The 19,038-nt window shown below is 39.9% G+C and overlaps 39 non-coding genes and 1 pseudogene across 39 annotated transcripts; all 40 read left to right on the top strand.

The window, feature by feature from the left end:
- Positions 1–213: 213 nt before the first annotated feature.
- LOC146029827 (5S ribosomal RNA) lies at positions 214–319 on the top strand (annotated as a pseudogene).
- Positions 320–664: 345 nt separating this feature from the next.
- Positions 665–783, top strand: LOC146030571 (5S ribosomal RNA). The gene has a single exon (XR_014456062.1). It is a non-coding gene; the product is annotated as a 5S ribosomal RNA (ribosomal RNA).
- Positions 784–1,128: 345 nt separating this feature from the next.
- LOC146031805 (5S ribosomal RNA) lies at positions 1,129–1,247 on the top strand. The gene has a single exon (XR_014457258.1). It is a non-coding gene; the product is annotated as a 5S ribosomal RNA (ribosomal RNA).
- Positions 1,248–1,592: 345 nt separating this feature from the next.
- On the top strand, positions 1,593–1,711 carry LOC146033548 (5S ribosomal RNA). Its single transcript, XR_014458957.1, has one exon. It is a non-coding gene; the product is annotated as a 5S ribosomal RNA (ribosomal RNA).
- A 345-nt stretch (positions 1,712–2,056) lies between these two features.
- On the top strand, positions 2,057–2,175 carry LOC146033187 (5S ribosomal RNA). Its single transcript, XR_014458596.1, has one exon. It is a non-coding gene; the product is annotated as a 5S ribosomal RNA (ribosomal RNA).
- Positions 2,176–2,520: 345 nt separating this feature from the next.
- LOC146034091 (5S ribosomal RNA) lies at positions 2,521–2,639 on the top strand. The gene has a single exon (XR_014459498.1). It is a non-coding gene; the product is annotated as a 5S ribosomal RNA (ribosomal RNA).
- Positions 2,640–2,984: 345 nt separating this feature from the next.
- LOC146031404 (5S ribosomal RNA) lies at positions 2,985–3,103 on the top strand. The gene has a single exon (XR_014456871.1). It is a non-coding gene; the product is annotated as a 5S ribosomal RNA (ribosomal RNA).
- A 345-nt stretch (positions 3,104–3,448) lies between these two features.
- Positions 3,449–3,567, top strand: LOC146030662 (5S ribosomal RNA). The gene has a single exon (XR_014456152.1). It is a non-coding gene; the product is annotated as a 5S ribosomal RNA (ribosomal RNA).
- A 345-nt stretch (positions 3,568–3,912) lies between these two features.
- On the top strand, positions 3,913–4,031 carry LOC146033000 (5S ribosomal RNA). The gene has a single exon (XR_014458410.1). It is a non-coding gene; the product is annotated as a 5S ribosomal RNA (ribosomal RNA).
- A 345-nt stretch (positions 4,032–4,376) lies between these two features.
- LOC146031803 (5S ribosomal RNA) lies at positions 4,377–4,495 on the top strand. Its single transcript, XR_014457257.1, has one exon. It is a non-coding gene; the product is annotated as a 5S ribosomal RNA (ribosomal RNA).
- A 342-nt stretch (positions 4,496–4,837) lies between these two features.
- LOC146030661 (5S ribosomal RNA) lies at positions 4,838–4,956 on the top strand. The gene has a single exon (XR_014456151.1). It is a non-coding gene; the product is annotated as a 5S ribosomal RNA (ribosomal RNA).
- Positions 4,957–5,301: 345 nt separating this feature from the next.
- Positions 5,302–5,420, top strand: LOC146032999 (5S ribosomal RNA). Its single transcript, XR_014458409.1, has one exon. It is a non-coding gene; the product is annotated as a 5S ribosomal RNA (ribosomal RNA).
- Positions 5,421–5,765: 345 nt separating this feature from the next.
- On the top strand, positions 5,766–5,884 carry LOC146031802 (5S ribosomal RNA). The gene has a single exon (XR_014457256.1). It is a non-coding gene; the product is annotated as a 5S ribosomal RNA (ribosomal RNA).
- A 342-nt stretch (positions 5,885–6,226) lies between these two features.
- On the top strand, positions 6,227–6,345 carry LOC146030658 (5S ribosomal RNA). The gene has a single exon (XR_014456149.1). It is a non-coding gene; the product is annotated as a 5S ribosomal RNA (ribosomal RNA).
- Positions 6,346–6,690: 345 nt separating this feature from the next.
- Positions 6,691–6,809, top strand: LOC146032997 (5S ribosomal RNA). The gene has a single exon (XR_014458408.1). It is a non-coding gene; the product is annotated as a 5S ribosomal RNA (ribosomal RNA).
- A 346-nt stretch (positions 6,810–7,155) lies between these two features.
- LOC146032196 (5S ribosomal RNA) lies at positions 7,156–7,274 on the top strand. Its single transcript, XR_014457640.1, has one exon. It is a non-coding gene; the product is annotated as a 5S ribosomal RNA (ribosomal RNA).
- A 342-nt stretch (positions 7,275–7,616) lies between these two features.
- On the top strand, positions 7,617–7,736 carry LOC146034783 (5S ribosomal RNA). The gene has a single exon (XR_014460187.1). It is a non-coding gene; the product is annotated as a 5S ribosomal RNA (ribosomal RNA).
- Positions 7,737–8,081: 345 nt separating this feature from the next.
- Positions 8,082–8,200, top strand: LOC146031659 (5S ribosomal RNA). The gene has a single exon (XR_014457121.1). It is a non-coding gene; the product is annotated as a 5S ribosomal RNA (ribosomal RNA).
- A 345-nt stretch (positions 8,201–8,545) lies between these two features.
- Positions 8,546–8,664, top strand: LOC146031664 (5S ribosomal RNA). The gene has a single exon (XR_014457126.1). It is a non-coding gene; the product is annotated as a 5S ribosomal RNA (ribosomal RNA).
- Positions 8,665–9,009: 345 nt separating this feature from the next.
- On the top strand, positions 9,010–9,128 carry LOC146027480 (5S ribosomal RNA). The gene has a single exon (XR_014454880.1). It is a non-coding gene; the product is annotated as a 5S ribosomal RNA (ribosomal RNA).
- A 345-nt stretch (positions 9,129–9,473) lies between these two features.
- Positions 9,474–9,592, top strand: LOC146034474 (5S ribosomal RNA). Its single transcript, XR_014459881.1, has one exon. It is a non-coding gene; the product is annotated as a 5S ribosomal RNA (ribosomal RNA).
- Positions 9,593–9,937: 345 nt separating this feature from the next.
- On the top strand, positions 9,938–10,056 carry LOC146033747 (5S ribosomal RNA). Its single transcript, XR_014459156.1, has one exon. It is a non-coding gene; the product is annotated as a 5S ribosomal RNA (ribosomal RNA).
- Positions 10,057–10,401: 345 nt separating this feature from the next.
- On the top strand, positions 10,402–10,520 carry LOC146033154 (5S ribosomal RNA). The gene has a single exon (XR_014458564.1). It is a non-coding gene; the product is annotated as a 5S ribosomal RNA (ribosomal RNA).
- Positions 10,521–10,862: 342 nt separating this feature from the next.
- On the top strand, positions 10,863–10,981 carry LOC146030657 (5S ribosomal RNA). The gene has a single exon (XR_014456148.1). It is a non-coding gene; the product is annotated as a 5S ribosomal RNA (ribosomal RNA).
- Positions 10,982–11,326: 345 nt separating this feature from the next.
- Positions 11,327–11,445, top strand: LOC146034660 (5S ribosomal RNA). The gene has a single exon (XR_014460065.1). It is a non-coding gene; the product is annotated as a 5S ribosomal RNA (ribosomal RNA).
- Positions 11,446–11,787: 342 nt separating this feature from the next.
- LOC146027498 (5S ribosomal RNA) lies at positions 11,788–11,906 on the top strand. The gene has a single exon (XR_014454897.1). It is a non-coding gene; the product is annotated as a 5S ribosomal RNA (ribosomal RNA).
- A 345-nt stretch (positions 11,907–12,251) lies between these two features.
- On the top strand, positions 12,252–12,370 carry LOC146030570 (5S ribosomal RNA). Its single transcript, XR_014456061.1, has one exon. It is a non-coding gene; the product is annotated as a 5S ribosomal RNA (ribosomal RNA).
- Positions 12,371–12,715: 345 nt separating this feature from the next.
- LOC146027462 (5S ribosomal RNA) lies at positions 12,716–12,834 on the top strand. Its single transcript, XR_014454862.1, has one exon. It is a non-coding gene; the product is annotated as a 5S ribosomal RNA (ribosomal RNA).
- A 342-nt stretch (positions 12,835–13,176) lies between these two features.
- Positions 13,177–13,295, top strand: LOC146031532 (5S ribosomal RNA). Its single transcript, XR_014456997.1, has one exon. It is a non-coding gene; the product is annotated as a 5S ribosomal RNA (ribosomal RNA).
- A 345-nt stretch (positions 13,296–13,640) lies between these two features.
- Positions 13,641–13,759, top strand: LOC146032847 (5S ribosomal RNA). Its single transcript, XR_014458263.1, has one exon. It is a non-coding gene; the product is annotated as a 5S ribosomal RNA (ribosomal RNA).
- A 346-nt stretch (positions 13,760–14,105) lies between these two features.
- On the top strand, positions 14,106–14,224 carry LOC146034897 (5S ribosomal RNA). The gene has a single exon (XR_014460300.1). It is a non-coding gene; the product is annotated as a 5S ribosomal RNA (ribosomal RNA).
- Positions 14,225–14,569: 345 nt separating this feature from the next.
- Positions 14,570–14,688, top strand: LOC146034659 (5S ribosomal RNA). Its single transcript, XR_014460063.1, has one exon. It is a non-coding gene; the product is annotated as a 5S ribosomal RNA (ribosomal RNA).
- Positions 14,689–15,030: 342 nt separating this feature from the next.
- On the top strand, positions 15,031–15,149 carry LOC146032846 (5S ribosomal RNA). The gene has a single exon (XR_014458262.1). It is a non-coding gene; the product is annotated as a 5S ribosomal RNA (ribosomal RNA).
- A 345-nt stretch (positions 15,150–15,494) lies between these two features.
- LOC146032775 (5S ribosomal RNA) lies at positions 15,495–15,613 on the top strand. Its single transcript, XR_014458193.1, has one exon. It is a non-coding gene; the product is annotated as a 5S ribosomal RNA (ribosomal RNA).
- Positions 15,614–15,958: 345 nt separating this feature from the next.
- Positions 15,959–16,077, top strand: LOC146032845 (5S ribosomal RNA). Its single transcript, XR_014458261.1, has one exon. It is a non-coding gene; the product is annotated as a 5S ribosomal RNA (ribosomal RNA).
- A 345-nt stretch (positions 16,078–16,422) lies between these two features.
- LOC146031230 (5S ribosomal RNA) lies at positions 16,423–16,541 on the top strand. Its single transcript, XR_014456702.1, has one exon. It is a non-coding gene; the product is annotated as a 5S ribosomal RNA (ribosomal RNA).
- Positions 16,542–16,886: 345 nt separating this feature from the next.
- LOC146033407 (5S ribosomal RNA) lies at positions 16,887–17,005 on the top strand. The gene has a single exon (XR_014458816.1). It is a non-coding gene; the product is annotated as a 5S ribosomal RNA (ribosomal RNA).
- Positions 17,006–17,347: 342 nt separating this feature from the next.
- Positions 17,348–17,466, top strand: LOC146030656 (5S ribosomal RNA). Its single transcript, XR_014456147.1, has one exon. It is a non-coding gene; the product is annotated as a 5S ribosomal RNA (ribosomal RNA).
- Positions 17,467–18,412: 946 nt separating this feature from the next.
- LOC146032844 (5S ribosomal RNA) lies at positions 18,413–18,531 on the top strand. Its single transcript, XR_014458260.1, has one exon. It is a non-coding gene; the product is annotated as a 5S ribosomal RNA (ribosomal RNA).
- A 345-nt stretch (positions 18,532–18,876) lies between these two features.
- Positions 18,877–18,995, top strand: LOC146031481 (5S ribosomal RNA). The gene has a single exon (XR_014456948.1). It is a non-coding gene; the product is annotated as a 5S ribosomal RNA (ribosomal RNA).
- Positions 18,996–19,038: the final 43 nt, after the last annotated feature.

The raw sequence follows: 19,038 nt of genomic DNA, 5'->3' as shown, positions 1-19,038 counted from the left end.
TGTTTCGGCCCAATTCCAACTGCTTTTGGCAGCTAAACAGTGTTGAGCCTCTTTAGTAGATTAATTTGAGACCACCTGCTTATATCATGTCATGTAGGTCTTTTTACATTACCAACACATGATTTTTTTCAGTAAGCCAAAACAGTTAGGAAACTTTTTTATTAAGTTACCTGGTTATAGAAGTAGAAGAGGGCAAAAAAGTGCCTGTATCTCACCTACAGCCATACCACATTGGATATGCCTAATCTCGTCTGATCTTGGAAGCTAAGCAGTGTTGGGCCTGGTTAGTACTTGGGTGGGAGACCATATGCTGTAGGTTTTTTCCCATTACTGGCAAATTGTTTTTATTCTCTAGCTATTTAAATTGGAAACTTTTTCTTTTTATTGCCGATACAGACATTTGGGAGAGGTCAAACAGACACAATAGCCATCACCTAAAGACTTACCACACTGTTTCGGCCCAATTCCAACTGCTTTTGGCAGCTAAACATTGTTGAGCCTCTTTAGTAGATTAATTTGAGACCACCTGCTTATATCATGTCATGTAGGTCTTTTTACCTTACCAACACATGATTTTTTTCAGTAAGCCAATACAGTTAGGAAACTTTTTTATTAACCTACCTGGTTATAGAAGTAGAAGAGGGCAAAAAAGTGCCTGTATCTCACCTACAGCCATACCACATTGGATACGCCCAATCTCGTCTGATCTTGGAAGCTAAGCAGTGTTGGGCCTGGTTAGTACTTAGGTGGGAGACCACATGGGAACACCAGGTGCTGTAGGTTTTTTCCCATTACTGGCAAATTGTTTTGATTCTCTAGCTATTTAAATTGGAAACTTTTTCTTTTTATAGCCGATACAGACATTTGGAAGAGGTCAAACAGACACAATAGCCATCTTCTAAAAACTTACCACACTGTTTCGGCCCAATTCCAACTGCTTTTGGCAGCTAAACAGTGTTGAGCCTCTTTAGTAGATTAATTTGAGACCACCTGCTTATATCATGTCCTGTAGGTCTTTTTACATTACCAACACATGATTTTTTTCAGTAAGCCAAAACTGTTAGGAAACTTTTTTATTAGCTTACCTGGTTATAGAAGTAGAAGAGGGCAAAAAAGTGCTTGTATTTCACCTACAGCCATACCACATTGGATACGCCCAATCTCGTCTGATCTTGGAAGCTAAGCAGTGTTGGGCCTGGTTAGTACTTGGGTGGGAGACCACATGGGAACACCCGGTGCTGTAGGATTTTTTCCATTACTGGCAAATTGTTTTTATTCTCTAGCTATTTAAATTGGAAACTTTTTCTTTTTATTGCCGATACAGACATTTGGGAGAGGTCAAACAGACACAATAGTCATCACCTAAAGACTTACCACACTGTTTCGGCCCAATTCCAACTGCTTTTGGCAGCTAAACAGTGTTGAGCCTCCTTAGTAGATTAATTTGAGACCACCTGCTTATATCATGTCATGTAGGTCTTTTTACATTACCAACACATGATTTTTTTCAGTAAGCCAAAACAGTTAGGAAACTTTTTTATTAACTTACCTGGTTATAGAAGTAGAAGAGGGCAAAAAAGTGCCTGTATCTCACTTACAGCCATACCACATTGGATATGCCTAATCTCGTCTGATCTTGGAAGCTAAGCAGTGTTGGGCCTGGTTAGTACTTGGGTGGGAGACCATATGGGAACACCAGGTGCTGTAGGTTTTTTCCCATTACTGGCAAATTGTTTTTATTCTCTAGCTATTTAAATTGGAAACTTTTTCTTTTTATTGCCGATACAGACATTTGGGAGAGGTCAAACAGACACAATAGTCATCACCGAAAGACTTACCACACTGTTTCAGCCCAATTCCAACTGCTTTTGGCAGCTAAACAGTGTTGAGCCTCTTTAGTAGATTAATTTGAGACCACCTGCTTATATCATGTCATGTAGGTCTTTTTACATTACCAACACATGATTTTTTTCAGTAAGCCAATACAGTTAGGAAACTTTTTTATTAACTTACCTGGTTATAGAAGTAGAAGAGGGCAAAAAAGTGCCTGAATCTCACCTATAGCCATACCACTTTGGATACGCCCAATCTCGTCTGATCTTGGAAGGTAAGCAGTGTTGGGCCTGGTTAGTACTTAGGTGGGAGACCACATGGGAACACCAGGTGCTGTAGGTTTTTTCCCATTACTGGCAAATTGTTTTGATTCTCTAGCTATTTAAATTGGAAACTTTTTCTTTTTATTGCCGATACAGACATTTGGAAGAGGTCAAACAGACACAATAGCCATCACCTAAAAACTTACCACACTGTTTCGGCCCAATTCCAACTGCTTTTGTCAGCTAAACAGTGTTGAGCCTCTTTAGTAGATTAATTTGAGACCACCTGCTTAAATCATGTCCTGTAGGTCTTTTTACATTACCAACACATGATTTTTTTCAGTAAGCCAAAACAGTTAGGAAACTTTTTTATTAACTTACCTGGTTATAGAAGTAGAAGAGGGCAAAAAAGTGCCTGAATCTCAACTACAGCCATACCACATTGGATATGCCTAATCTCGTCTGATCTTGGAAGCTAAGCAGTGTTGGGCCTGGTTAGTACTTGGGTGGGAGACCATATGGGAACACCAGGTGCTGTAGGTTTTTTCCCATTACTGGCAAATTATTTTTATTCTCTAGCTATTTAAATTGGAAACTTTTTCTTTTTATTGCCGATACAGACATTTGGGAGAGGTCAAACAGACACAATAGCCATCACCTAAAGACTTACCACACTGTTTCGGCCCAATTCCAACTGCTTTTGGCAGCTAAACAGTGTTGAGCCTCTTTAGTAGATTAATTTGAGACCACCTGCTTATATCATGTCCTGTAGGTCTTTTTACATTACCAACACATGATTTTTTTCAGTAAGCCAATACAGTTAGGAAACTTTTTTATTAACTTACCTGGTTATAGAAGTAGAAGAGGGCAAAAAAGTGCCTGTGTCTCACCTACAGCCATACCACATTGGCTACGCCCAATCTCGTCTGATCTTGGAAGCTAAGCAGTGTTGGGCCTGGTTAGTACTTAGGTGGGAGACCACATGGGAACACCAGGTGCTGTAGGTTTTTTCCCATTACTGGCAAATTGTTTTGATTCTCTAGCTATTTAAATTGGAAACTTTTTCTTTTTATTGCCAGTACAGACATTTGGAAGAGGTCAAACAGACACAATAGCCATCACCTAAAAACTTACCACACTGTTTAGGCCCAATTCCAACTGCTTTTGGCAGCTAAACAGTGTTGAGCCTCTTTAGTAGATTAATTTGAGACCACCTGCTTATATCATGTCCTGTAGGTCTTTTTACATTACCAACACATGATTTTTTTCAGTAAGCCAAAACAGTTAGGAAACATTTTTATTAGCTTACCTGGTTATAGAAGTAGAAGAGGGCAAAATAGTGCCTGTATCTCACCTACAGCCATACCACATTGGATACGCCCAATCTCGTCTGATCTTGGAAGCTAAGCAGTGTTGGGCCTGGTTAGTACTTGGGTGGGAGACCATATGGGAACACCAGGTGCTGTAGGTTTTTTCCCATTACTGGCAAATTGTTTTTATTCTCTAGCTATTTAAATTGGAAACTTTTTCTTTTTATTGCCGATACAGACATTTGGGAGAGGTCAAACAGACACAATAGTCATCACCTAAAGACTTACCACACTGTTTCGGCCCAATTCCAACTGCTTTTGGCAGCTAAACAGTGTTGAGCCTATTTAGTAGATTAATTTGAGACCACCTGCTTATATCATGTCATGTAGGTCTTTTTACATTACCAACACATGATTTTTTTCAGTAAGCCAAAACAGTTAGGAAACTTTTTTATTAACTTACCTGGTTATAGAAGAAGAAGAGGGCAAAAAAGTGCCTGTATCTCACCTACAGCCATACCACATTGGATACGCCCAATCTCGTCTGATCTTGGAAGCTGAGCAGTGTTGGGCCTGGTTAGTACTTAGGTGGGAGACCACATGGGAACACCAGGTGCTGTAGGTTTTTTCCCATTACTGGCAAATTGTTTTGATTCTCTAGCTATTTAAATTGGAAACTTTTTCTTTTTATTGCCGATACAGACATTTGGGAGAGGTCAAACAGACACAATAGCCATCACCTAAAAACTTACCACACTGTTTCGGCCCAATTCCAACTGCTTTTGGCAGCTAAACAGTGTTGAGCCTCTTTAGTAGATTAATTTGAGACCACCTGCTTATATCATGTCCTGTAGGTCTTTTTACATTACCAACACATGATTTTTTTCAGTAAGCCAAAACTGTTAGGAAACTTTTTTATTAGCTTACCTGGTTATAGAAGTAGAAGAGGGCAAAAAAGTGCTTGTATTTCACCTACAGCCATACCACATTGGATACGCCCAATCTCGTCTGATCTTGGAAGCTAAGCAGTGTTGGGCCTGGTTAGTACTTGGGTGGGAGACCACATGGGAACACCCGGTGCTGTAGGATTTTTTCCATTACTGGCAAATTGTTTTTATTCTCTAGCTATTTAAATTGGAAACTTTTTTTTATTGCCAGTACAGACATTTGGAAGAGGTCAAACAGACACAATAGCCATCACCTAAAAACTTACCACACTCTTTAGGCCCAATTCCAACTGCTTTTGGCAGCTAAACAGTGTTGAGCCTCTTTAGTAGATTAATTTGAGACCACCTGCTTATATCATGTCCTGTAGGTCTTTTTACATTACCAACACATGATTTTTTTCAGTAAGCCAAAACAGTTAGGAAACATTTTTATTAGCTTACCTGGTTATAGAAGTAGAAGAGGGCAAAATAGTGCCTGTATCTCACCTACAGCCATACCACATTGGATACGCCCAATCTCGTCTGATCTTGGAAGCTAAGCAGTGTTGGGCCTGGTTAGTACTTGGGTGGGAGACCATATGGGAACACCAGGTGCTGTAGGTTTTTTCCCATTACTGGCAAATTGTTTTTATTCTCTAGCTATTTAAATTGGAAACTTTTTCTTTTTATTGCCGATACAGACATTTGGGAGAGGTCAAACAGACACAATAGTCATCACCTAAAGACTTACCACACTGTTTCGGCCCAATTCCAACTGCTTTTGGCAGCTAAACAGTGTTGAGCCTATTTAGTAGATTAATTTGAGACCACCTGCTTATATCATGTCATGTAGGTCTTTTTACATTACCAACACATGATTTTTTTCAGTAAGCCAAAACAGTTAGGAAACTTTTTTATTAACTTACCTGGTTATAGAAGAAGAAGAGGGCAAAAAAGTGCCTGTATCTCACCTACAGCCATACCACATTGGATACGCCCAATCTCGTCTGATCTTGGAAGCTGAGCAGTGTTGGGCCTGGTTAGTACTTAGGTGGGAGACCACATGGGAACACCAGGTGCTGTAGGTTTTTTCCCATTACTGGCAAATTGTTTTGATTCTCTAGCTATTTAAATTGGAAACTTTTTTTTTTTATTGCCGATACAGACATTTGGGAGAGGTCAAACAGACACAATAGCCATCACCTAAAAACTTACCACACTGTTTCGGCCCAATTCCAACTGCTTTTGGCAGCTAAACAGTGTTGAGCCTCTTTAGTAGATTAATTTGAGACCACCTGCTTATATCATGTCCTGTAGGTCTTTTTACATTACCAACACATGATTTTTTTCAGTAAGCCAAAACTGTTAGGAAACTTTTTTATTAGCTTACCTGGTTATAGAAGTAGAAGAGGGCAAAAAAGTGCTTGTATTTCACCTACAGCCATACCACATTGGATACGCCCAATCTCGTCTGATCTTGGAAGCTAAGCAGTGTTGGGCCTGGTTAGTACTTGGGTGGGAGACCACATGGGAACACCCGGTGCTGTAGGATTTTTTCCATTACTGGCAAATTGTTTTTATTCTCTAGCTATTTAAATTGGAAACTTTTTTTTATTGCCAGTACAGACATTTGGAAGAGGTCAAACAGACACAATAGCCATCACCTAAAAACTTACCACACTCTTTAGGCCCAATTCCAACTGCTTTTGGCAGCTAAACAGTGTTGAGCCTCTTTAGTAGATTAATTTGAGACCACCTGCTTATATCATGTCCTGTAGGTCTTTTTACATTACCAACACATGATTTTTTTCAGTAAGCCAAAACAGTTAGGAAACATTTTTATTAGCTTACCTGGTTATAGAAGTAGAAGAGGGCAAAATAGTGCCTGTATCTCACCTACAGCCATACCACATTGGATACGCCCAATCTCGTCTGATCTTGGAAGCTAAGCAGTGTTGGGCCTGGTTAGTACTTGGGTGGGAGACCATATGGGAACACCAGGTGCTGTAGGTTTTTTCCCATTACTGGCAAATTGTTTTTATTCTCTAGCTATTTAAATTGGAAACTTTTTCTTTTTATTGCCGATACAGACATTTGGGAGAGGTCAAACAGACACAATAGTCATCACCTAAAGACTTACCACACTGTTTCGGCCCAATTCCAACTGCTTTTGGCAGCTAAACAGTGTTGAGCCTATTTAGTAGATTAATTTGAGACCACCTGCTTATATCATGTCATGTAGGTATTTTTACATTACCAACACATGATTTTTTTCAGTAAGCCAAAACAGTTAGGAAACTTTTTTATTAACTTACCTGGTTATAGAAGAAGAAGAGGGCAAAAAAGTGCCTGTATCTCACCTACAGCCATACCACATTGGATACGCCCAATCTCGTCTGATCTTGGAAGCTGAGCAGTGTTGGGCCTGGTTAGTACTTAGGTGGGAGACCACATGGGAACACCAGGTGCTGTAGGTTTTTTTCCCATTACTGGCAAATTGTTTTGATTCTCTAGCTATTTAAATTGGAAACTTTTTCTTTTTATTGCCGATACAGACATTTGGGAGAGGTCAAAAAGACACAATAGCCATCACCTAAAAACTTACCACACTGTTTCGGCCCAATTCCAACTGCTTTTGGCAGCTAAACAGTGTTGAGCCTCTTTAGTAGATTAATTTGAGACCACCTGCTTATATCATGTCCTGTAGGTCTTTTTACATTACCAACACATGATTTTTTTCAGTAAGCCAAAACTGTTAGGAAACTTTTTTATTAGCTTACCTGGTTATAGAAGTAGAAGAGGGCAAAAAAGTGCTTGTATTTCACCTACAGCCATACCACATTGGATACGCCCAATCTCGTCTGATCTTGGAAGCTAAGCAGTGTTGGGCCTGGTTAGTACTTTGGTGGGAGACCACATGGGAACACCCGGTGCTGTAGGATTTTTTCCATTACTGGCAAATTGTTTTTATTCTCTAGCTATTTAAATTGGAAACTTTTTTTTATTGCCAGTACAGACATTTGGAAGAGGTCAAACAGACACAATAGCCATCACCTAAAAACTTACCACACTGTTTCGGCCCAATTCCAACTGCTTTTGGCAGCTAAACAGTGTTGAGCCTCTTTAGTAGATTAATTTGAGACCACCTGCTTATATCATGTCATGTGGGTCTTTTTACATTACCAACACATGATTTTTTTCAGTAAGCCAATACAGTTAGGAAACTTTTTTATTAACTTACCTGGTTATAGAAGTAGAAGAGGGCAAAAAAGTGCCTGTATCTCACCTACAGCCATACCACATTGGATAGGCCCAATCTCGTCTGATCTTGGAAGCTAAGCAGTGTTGGGCCTGGTTAGTACTTAGGTGGGAGACCACATGGGAACACCCAGGTGCTGTAGGTTTTTTCCCATTACTGGCAAATTGTTTTGATTCTCTAGCTATTTAAATTGGAAACTTATTCTTTTTATTGCCGATACAGACATTTGGAAGAGGTCAAACAGACACAATAGCAATCACCTAAAAACTTACCACACTGTTTCGGCCCAATTCCAACTGCTTTTGGCAGCTAAGCAGTGTTGAGCCTCTTTAGTAGATTAATTTGAGACCACCTGCTTATATCATGTCCTGTAGGTCTTTTTACATTACCAACACATGATTTTTTTCAGTAAGCCAAAACAGTTAGGAAACATTTTTATTAGCTTACCTGGTTATAGAAGTAGAAGAGGGCAAAATAGTGCCTGTATCTCACCTACAGCCATACCACATTGGATACGCCCAATCTCGTCTGATCTTGGAAGCTAAGCAGTGTTGGGCCTGTTTAGTACTTGGGTGGGAGACCATATGGGAACACCAGGTGCTGTAGGTTTTTTCCCATTACTGGCAAATTGTTTTTATTCTCTAGCTATTTAAATTGGAAACTTTTTCTTTTTATTGCCGATACAGACATTTGGGAGAGGTCAAACAGACACAATAGTCATCACCTAAAGACTTACCACACTGTTTCGGCCCAATTCCAACTGCTTTTGGCAGCTAAACAGTGTTGAGCCTCTTTAGTAGATTAATTTGAGACCACCTGCTTATATCATGTCATGTAGGTCTTTTTACATTACCAACACATGATTTTTTTCAGTAAGCCAAAACAGTTAGGAAACTTTTTTATTAACTTACCTGGTTATAGAAGTAGAAGAGGGCAAAAAAGTGCCTGTATCTCACCTACAGCCATACCACATTGGATACGCCCAATCTCGTCTGATCTTGGAAGCTAAGCAGTGTTGGGCCTGTTTAGTACTTAGATGGGAGACCACATGGGAACACCAGGTGCTGTAGGTATTTTCCCATTACTGGCAAATTGTTTTGATTCTCTAGCTATTTAAATTGGAAACTTTTTCTTTTTATTGCCGATACAGACATTTGGGAGAGGTCAAACAGACACAATAGCCATCACCTAAAGACTTACCACACTGTTTCGGCCCAATTCCAACTGCTTTTGGCAGCTAAACAGTGTTGAGCCTCTTTAGTAGATTAATTTGAGACCACCTGCTTATATCATGTCCTGTAGGTCTTTTTACATTACCAACACATGATTTTTTTCAGTAAGCCAATACAGTTAGGAAACTTTTTTATTAACTTACCTGGTTATAGAAGTAGAAGAGGGCAAAAAAGTGCCTGTATCTCACCTACAGCCATACCACATTGGATACGCCCAATCTCGTCTGATCTTGGAAGCTAAGCGGTGTTGTGCCTGGTTAGTGCTTAGGTGGGAGACCACATGGGAACACCAGGTGCTGTAGGTTTTTTCCCATTACTGGCAAATTGTTTTGATTCTCTAGCTATTTAAATTGGAAACTTTTTCTTTTTATTGCCAGTACAGACATTTGGAAGATGTCAAACAGACACAATAGCCATCACCTAAAAACTTACCACACTGTTTAGGCCCAATTCCAACTGCTTTTGGCAGCTAAACAGTGTTGAGCCTCTTTAGTAGATTAATTTGAGACCACCTGCTTATATCATGTCCTGTAGGTCTTTTTACATTACCAACACATGATTTTTTTCAGTAAGCCAAAACAGTTAGGAAACATTTTTATTAGCTTACCTGGTTATAGAAGTAGAAGAGGGCAAAATAGTGCCTGTATCTCACCTACAGTCTTACCACATTGGATACGCCCAATCTCGTCTGATCTTGGAAGCTAAGCAGTCTTGGGCCTGGTTAGTACTTGGGTGGGAGACCATATGGGAACACCAGGTGCTGTAGGTTTTTTCCCATTACTGGCAAATTGTTTTTATTCTCTAGCTATTTAAATTGGAAACTTTTTCTTTTTATTGCCGATACAGACATTTGGGAGAGGTCAAACAGACACAATAGTCATCACCTAAAGACTTACCACACTGCTTCGGCCCAATTCCAACTGCTTTTGGCAGCTAAACAGTGTTGAGCCTATTTAGTAGATTAATTTGAGACCACCTGCTTATATCATGTCATGTAGGTCTTTTTACATTACCAACACATGATTTTTTTCAGTAAGCCAAAACAGTTAGGAAACTTTTTTATTAACTTACCTGGTTATAGAAGAAGAAGAGGGCAAAAAAGTGCCTGTATCTCACCTACAGCCATATCACATTGGATACGCCCAATCTTGTCTGATCTTGGAAGCTAAGCAGTGTTGGGCCTGGTTAGTACTTAGGTGGGAGACCACATGGGAACACCAGGTGCTGTAGGTTTTTTCCCATTACTGGCAAATTGTTTTGATTCTCTAGCTATTTAAATTGGAAACTTTTTCTTTTTATTGCCGATACAGACATTTGGGAGAGGTCAAACAGACACAATAGCCATCACCTAAAAACTTACCACACTGTTTCGGCCCAATTCCAACTGCTTTTGGCAGCTAAACAGTGTTGAGCCTCTTTAGTAGATTAATTTGAGACCACCTGCTTATATCATGTCCTGTAGGTCTTTTTACATTACCAACACATGATTTTTTTCAGTAAGCCAAAACTGTTAGGAAACTTTTTTATTAGCTTACCTGGTTATAGAAGTAGAAGAGGGCAAAAAAGTGCTTGTATTACACCTACAGCCATACCACATTGGATACGCCCAATCTCGTCTGATCTTGGAAGCTAAGCAGTGTTGGGCCTGGTTAGTACTTGGGTGGGAGACCACATGGGAACACCCGGTACTGTAGGATTTTTTCCATTACTGGCAAATTGTTTTTATTCTCTAGCTATTTAAATTGGAAACTTTTTTTTATTGCCAGTACAGACATTTGGAAGAGGTCAAACAGACACAATAGCCATCACCTAAAAACTTACCACACTGTTTAGGCCCAATTCCAACTGCTTTTGGCAGCTAAACAGTGTTGAGCCTCTTTAGTAGATTAATTTGAGACCACCTGCTTATATCATGTCCTGTAGTTCTTTTTACATTACCAACACATGATTTTTTTCAGTAAGCCAAAACAGTTAGAAAACATTTTTATTAGCTTACCTGGTTATAGAAGTAGAAGAGGGCAAAATAGTGCCTGTATCTCACCTACAGCCATACCACATTGGATACGCCCAATCTCGTCTGATCTTGGAAGCTAAGCAGTGTTGGGCCTGGTTAGTACTTGGGTGGGAGACCATATGGGAACACCAGGTGCTGTAGGTTTTTTCCCATTACTGGCAAATTGTTTTTATTCTCTAGCTATTTAAATTGGAAACTTTTTCTTTTTATTGCCGATACAGACATTTGGGAGAGGTCAAACAGACACAATAGTCATCACCTAAAGACTTACCACACTGTTTCGGCCCAATTTCAACTGCTTTTGGCAGCTAAACAGTGTTGAGCCTCTTTAGTAGATTAATTTGAGACCACCTGCTTATATCATGTCATGTAGGTCTTTTTACATTACCAACACATGATTTTTTTCAGTAAGCCAAAACAGTTAGGAAACTTTTTTATTAGCTTACCTGGTTATAGAAGTAGAAGAGGGCAAAAAAGTGCTTGTATTTCACCTACAGCCATACCACATTGGATGCGCCCAATCTCGTCTGATCTTGGAAGCTAAGCAGTGTTGGGCCTGGTTAGTTCTTGGGTGGGAGACCACATGGGAACACCCGGTACTGTAGGATTTTTTCCATTACTGGCAAATTGTTTTTATTCTCTAGCTATTTAAATTGGAAACTTTTTTTTATTGCCAGTACAGACATTTGGAAGAGGTCAAACAGACACAATAGCCATCACCTAAAAACTTACCACACTGTTTAGGCCCAATTCCAACTGCTTTTGGCAGCTAAACAGTGTTGAGCCTCTTTAGTAGATTAATTTGAGACCACCTGCTTATATCATGTCCTGTAGTTCTTTTTACATTACCAACACATGATTTTTTTCAGTAAGCCAAAACAGTTAGGAAACATTTTTATTAGCTTACCTGGTAATAGAAGTAGAAGAGGGCAAAATAGTGCCTGTATCTCACCTACAGCCATACCACATTGGATACGCCCAATCTCGTCTGATCTTGGAAGCTAAGCAGTTTTGGGGCTGGTTAGTACTTGGGTGGGAGACCATATGGGAACACCAGGTGCTGTAGGTTTTTTCCCATTACTGGCAAATTGTTTTTATTCTCTAGCTATTTAAATTGGAAACTTTTTCTTTTTATTGCCGATACAGACATTTGGGAGAGGTCAAGCAGACACAATAGTCATCACCTAAAGACTTACCACACTGTTTCGGCCCAATTCCAACTGCTTTTGGCAGCTAAACAGTGTTGAGCCTCTTTAGTAGATTAATTTGAGACCACCTGCTTATATCATGTCCTGTAGGTCTTTTTACATTACCAACACATGATTTTTTTCAGTAAGCCAAAACTGTTAGGAAACTTTTTTATTAGCTTACCTGGTTATAGAAGTAGAAGAGGGCAAAAAAGTGCTTGTATTTCACCTACAGCCATACCACATTGGATACGCCCAATCTCGTCTGATCTTGGAAGCTAAGCAGTGTTGGGCCTGGTTAGTACTTAGGTGGGAGACCACATGGGAACACCAGGTGCTGTAGGTTTTTTCCCATTACTGGCAAATTGTTTTTATTCTCTAGCTATTTAAATTGGAAACTTTTTCCTTTTATTGCCGATACAGACATTTGGAAGAGGTCAAACAGACACAATAGCCATCACCTAAAAGCTTACCACACTGTTTCGGCCCAATTCCAACTGCTTTTGGCAGCTAAACAGTGTTGAGCCTCTTTAGTAGATTAATTTGAGACCACCTGCTTATATCATGTCCTGTAGGTCTTTTTACATTACCAACACATGATTTTTTTCAGTAAGCCAAAACTGTTAGGAAACTTTTTTATTAGCTTACCTGGTTATAGAAGTAGAAGAGGGCAAAAAAGTGCTTGTATTTCACCTGCAGCCATACCACATTGGATACGCCCAATCTCGTCTGATTTTGGAAGCTAAGCAGTGTTGGGCCTGGTTAGTACTTGGGTGGGAGACCACATGGGAACACCCGGTGCTGTAGAATTTTTTCCATTACAGGCAAATTGTTTTTATTCTCTAGATATTTAAATTGGAAACTTTTTTTTATTGCCAGTACAGACATTTGGAAGAGGTCAAACAGACACAATAGCCATCACCTAAAAACTTACCACACTGTTTAGGCCCAATTCCAACTGCTTTTGGCAGCTAAACAGTGTTGAGCCTCTTTAGTAGATTAATTTGAGACCACCTGCTTATATCATATCCTGTAGGTCTTTTTACATTACCAACACATGATTTTTTTCAGTAAGCCAAAACAGTTAGGAAACATTTTTATTAGCTTACCTGGTTATAAAAGTAGAAGAGGGCAAAATAGTGCCTGTATCTCACCTACAGCCATACCACATTGGATATGCCCAATCTCGTCTGATCTTGGAAGCTAAGCAGTGTTGGGCCTGGTTAGTACTTGGGTGGGAGACCATATGGGAACACCAGGTGCTGTAGGTTTTTTCCCATTACTGGCAAATTGTTTTTATTCTCTAGCTATTTAAATTGGAAACTTTTTCTTTTTATTGCCGATACAGACATTTGGGAGAGGTCAAACAGACACAATAGTCATCACCTAAAGACTTACCACATTGTTTCGGCCCAATTCCAACTGCTTTTGGCAGCTAAACAGTGTTGAGCCTCTTTAGTAGATTAATTTGAGACCACCTGCTTATATCATGTCATGTAGGTCTTTTTACATTACCAACACATGATTTTTTTCAGTAAGCCAAAACAGTTAGGAAACTTTTTTATTAACTTACCTGGTTATAGAAGTAGAAGAGGGCAATAAAGTGCCTGTATCTCACCTACAGCCATACCACATTGGATATGCCTAATCTCGTCTGATCTTGGAAGCTAAGCAGTGTTGGGCCTGGTTAGTACTTGGGTGGGAGACCATATGGGAACACCAGGTGCTGTAGGTTTTTTCCCATTACTGGCAAATTGTTTTTATTCTCTAGCTATTTAAATTGGAAACTTTTTCTTTTTATTGCCGATACAGACATTTGGGAGAGGTCAAACAGACACAATAGTCATCACCTAAAGACTTACCACACTGTTTCGGCCCAATTCCAACTGCTTTTGGCAGCTAAACAGTGTTGAGCCTCTTTAGTAGATTAATTTGAGACCACCTGCTTATATCATGTCCTGTAGGTCTTTTTACATTACCAACACATGATTTTTTTTCAGTAAGCCAATACAGTTAGGAAACTTTTTTATTAACTTGCCTGGTTATAGAAGTAGAAGAGGGCAAAAAAGTGTTTGTATCTCACCTACAGCCATACCACATTGGATACGCCCAATCTCGTCTGATCTTGGAAGCTAAGCAGTGTTGGGCCTGGTTAGTTCTTGGGTGGGAGACCACATGGGAACACCCGGTACTGTAGGATTTTTTCCATTACTGGCAAATTGTTTTGATTCTCTAGCTATTTAAATTGGAAACTTTTTCTTTTTATTGCCGATACAGACATTTGGAAGAGGTCAAACAGACACAATAGCCATCACCTAAAAACTTACCACACTGTTTCGGCCCAATTCCAACTGCTTTTGGCAGCTAAACAGTGTTGAGCCTCTTTAGTAGATTAATTTGAGACCACCTGCTTATATCATGTCATGTAGGTCTTTTTACATTACCAACACATGATTTTTTTCAGTAAGCCAAAACAGTTAGGAAACTTTTTTATTAGCTTACCTGGTTATAGAAGTAGAAGAGGGCAAAAAAGTGCTTGTATTTCACCTACAGCCATACCACATTGGATGCGCCCAATCTCGTCTGATCTTGGAAGCTAAGCAGTGTTGGGCCTGGTTAGTTCTTGGGTGGGAGACCACATGGGAACACCCGGTACTGTAGGATTTTTTCCATTACTGGCAAATTGTTTTTATTCTCTAGCTATTTAAATTGGAAACTTTTTTTTATTGCCAGTACAGACATTTGGAAGAGGTCAAACAGACACAATAGCCATCACCTAAAAACTTACCACACTGTTTAGGCCCAATTCCAACTGCTTTTGGCAGCTAAACAGTGTTGAGCCTCTTTAGTAGATTAATTTGAGACCACCTGCTTATATCATGTCCTGTAGTTCTTTTTACATTACCAACACATGATTTTTTTCAGTAAGCCAAAACAGTTAGGAAACTTTTTTATTAACTTACCTGGTTATAGAAGTAGAAGAGGGCAAAAAAGTGCCTGTATTTCACCTACAGCCATACCACATTGGATATGCCTAATCTCGTCTGATCTTGGAAGCTAAGCAGTGTTGGGCCTGGTTAGTACTTGGGTGGGAGACCATATGGGAACACCAGGTGCTGTAGGTTTTTTCCCATTACTGGCAAATTGTTTTTATTCTCTAGCTATTTAAATTGGAAACTTTTTCTTTTTATTGCCGATACAGACATTTGAGAGAGGTCAAACAAATACAATAGTCATCACTTAAAGACTTACCACACTGTTTCGGCCCAATTCCAACTGCTTTTGGCAGCTAAACAGTGTTGAGCCTCTTTAGTAGATTAATTTGAGACCACCTGCTTATATCATGTCATGTAGGTCTTTTTACATTACCAACACATGATTTTTTTCAGTAAGCCAAAACAGTTAGGAAACTTTTTTATTAGCTTACCTGGTTATAGAAGTAGAAGAGGGCAAAAAAGTGCTTGTATTTCACCTACAGCCATACCACATTGGATGCGCCCAATCTCGTCTGATCTTGGAAGCTAAGCAGTGTTGGGCCTGGTTAGTATTTGGGTGGGAAACCATATGGGAACACCAGGTGCTGTAGGTTTTTTCCCATTACTGGCAAATTGTTTTTATTCTCTAGCTATTTAAATTGGAAACTTTTTCTTTTTATTGCCAATACAGACATTTGGGAGAGGTCAAACAGACACAATAGTCATCACCTAAAGACTTACCACACTGTTTCGGCCCAATTCCAACTGCTTTTGGCAGCTAAACAGTGTTGAGCCTCTTTAGTAGATTAATTTGAGACCACCTGCTTATATCATGTCATGTAGATCTTTTTACATTACCAACACATGATTTTTTTCAGTAAGCCAAAACAGTTAGGAAACTTTTTTATTAACTTACCTGGTTATAGAAGTAGAAGAGGGCAAAAAAGTGCCTGTATCTCACCTACAGCCATACCACATTGGATATGCCTAATCTCGTCTGATCTTGGAAGCTAAGCAGTGTTGGGCCTGGTTAGTACTTGGGTGGGAGACCATATGGGAACACCAGGTGCTGTAGGTTTTTTCCCATTACTGGCAAATTGTTTTTATTCTCTAGCTATTTAAATTGGAAACTTTTTCTTTTTATTGCCGATACAGACATTTGGGAGAGGTCAAACAAATACAATAGTCATCACTTAAAGACTTACCACACTGTTTCGGCCCAATTCCAACTGCTTTTGGCAGCTAAACAGTGTTGAGCCTCTTTAGTAGATTAATTTGAGACCACCTGCTTATATCATGTCATGTAGGTCTTTTTACATTACCAACACATGATTTTTTTCAGTAAGCCAAAACAGTTAGGAAACTTTTTTATTAACTTACCTGGTTATAGAAGTAGAAGAGGGCAAAAAAGTGCCTGTATCTCACCTACAGCCATACCACGTTGGATACGCCCAATCTCGTCTGATCTTGGAAGCTAAGCAGTGTTGGGCCTGGTTAGTACTTAGGTGGGAGACCACATGGGAACACCAGGTGCTGTAGGTTTTTTCCCATTACTGGCAAATTGTTTTGATTCTCTAGCTATTTAAATTGGAAACTTTTTCTTTTTATTGCCGATACAGACATTTGGAAGAGGTCAAACAGACACAATAGCCATCACCTAAAAACTTACCACACTGTTTCGGCCCAATTCCAACTGCTTTTGGCAGCTAAACAGTGTTGAGCCTCTTTAGTAGATTAATTTGAGACCACCTGCTTATATCATGTCCTGTAGGTCTTTTTACATTACCAACACATGATTTTTTTCAGTAAGCCAAAACTGTTAGGAAACTTTTTTATTAGCTTACCTGGTTATAGAAGTAGAAGAGGGCAAAAAAGTGCTTGTATTTCACCTACAGCCATACCACATTGGATACGCCCAATCTCGTCTGATCTTGGAAGCTAAGCAGTGTTGGGCCTGGTTAGTACTTGGGTGGGAGACCACATGGGAACACCCGGTGCTGTAGAATTTTTTCCATTACAGGCAAATTGTTTTTATTCTCTAGCTATTTAAATTGGAAACTTTTTTTTATTGCCAGTACAGACATTTGGAAGAGGTCAAACAGACACAATAGCCATCACCTAAAAACTTACCACACTGTTTAGGCCCAATTCCAACTGCTTTTGGCAGCTAAACAGTGTTGAGCCTCTTTAGTAGACTAATTTGAGACCACCTGCTTATATCATGTCCTGTAGGTCTTTTTACATTACCAACACATGATTTTTTTCAGTAAGCCAAAACAGTTAAGAAACATTTTTATTAGCTTACCTGGTTATAGAAGTAGAAGAGGGCAAAATAGTGCCTGTATCTCACCTACAGCCATACCACATTGGATACGCCCAATCTCGTCTGATCTTGGAAGCTAAGCAGTGTTGGGCCTGGTTAGTACTTGGGTGGGAGACCATATGGGAACACCAGGTGCTGTAGGTTTTTTCCCATTACTGGCAAATTGTTTTTATTCTCTAGCTATTTAAATTGGAAACTTTTTCTTTTTATTGCCGATACAGACATTTGGGAGAGGTCAAACAGACACAATAGTCATCACCTAAAGACTTACCACATTGTTTCGGCCCAATTCCAACTGCTTTTGGCAGCTAAACAGTGTTGAGCCTCTTTAGTAGATTAATTTGAGACCACCTGCTTATATCATGTCATGTAGGTCTTTTTACGGTACTTGTGAGTTATCCGGGCGTCCGATTTTAAAATCGGGTCGGATCGGGACATCGCATCGCATCGCATGCGACCATCGGATGCGATGCGATGCGATGACCCGATTTTTCCATAGGAATCAATGTTAAAATGGACTGAGTCCATTTTAACATGGAATTCAATGGGAAAAAGGGGTCCTTTTCATACCCCTACTATCCAAGTGGGCATGGAGTTGGATATAAACCTGTGGCGAGCGTAGCGAGCCACCGAGCCCGAAGCGTGGCGAGCGTAGCGAGCCCCGCGAGGGGACACGGAATACCGTCCCCTCGCGGGGCTCGCTTCGCTCGCCACGCTTCGGGCTCGGTGGCTCGCTACGCTCGCCACAGGTTTATATCCAACTCCATGCCCACTTGGATAGTAGGGGTATGAAAAGGACCCCTTTTTCCATAGGAATCATTTTAACATTGATTCCTATGGAAAAATCGGGTCATCGCATCCGATGGTCGGATGCGATGCGATGCGATGCGATATCGTATCGCATCGCATCGGATTGTATGCCTTAACTTAAGGCATACAATCAAAAAATCGGGAGCCCGGATAACTCACAAGTACCCTTTTTACATTACCAACACATGATTTTTTTCAGTAAGCCAAAACAGTTAGGAAACTTTTTTATTAACTTACCTGGTTATAGAAGTAGAAGAGGGCAATAAAGTGCCTGTATCTCACCTACAGCCATACCACATTGGATATGCCTAATCTCGTCTGATCTTGGAAGCTAAGCAGTGTTGGGCCTGGTTAGTACTTGGGTGGGAGACCATATGGGAACACCAGGTGCTGTAGGTTTTTTCCCATTACTGGCAAATTGTTTTTATTCTCTAGCTATTTAAATTGGAAACTTTTTCTTTTTATTGCCGATACAGACATTTGGGAGAGGTCAAACAGACACAATAGTCATCAGCTAAAGACTTACCACACTGTTTCGGCCCAATTCCAACTGCTTTTGGCAGCTAAACAGTATTGAGCCTCTTTAGTAGATTCATTTGAGACCACCTGCTTATATCATGTCCTGTAGGTCTTTTTACATTACCAACACATGATTTTTTTCAGTAAGCCAATACAGTTAGGAAACTTTTTTATTAACTTGCCTGGTTATAGAAGTAGAAGAGGGCAAAAAAGTGTCTGTATCTCACCTACAGCCATACCACATTGGATACGCCCAATCTCGTCTGATCTTGGAAGCGAAGCAGTGTTGGGCCTGGTTAGTACTTAGGTGGGAGACCACATGGGAACACCAGGTGCTGTAGGTTTTTTCCCATTACTGGCAAATTGTTTTGATTCTCTAGCTATTTA

Source organism: Crinia signifera, chromosome 8 (genome assembly GCF_055691185.1).
Source record: "Crinia signifera chromosome 8, ASM5569118v1, whole genome shotgun sequence".
NCBI classification, from domain to species: Eukaryota; Metazoa; Chordata; class Amphibia; order Anura; family Myobatrachidae; genus Crinia; species Crinia signifera.
The sequence above is the reverse complement of the archived record's forward strand: the minus strand, read 5'-3'. Positions and strand labels throughout refer to the sequence as shown.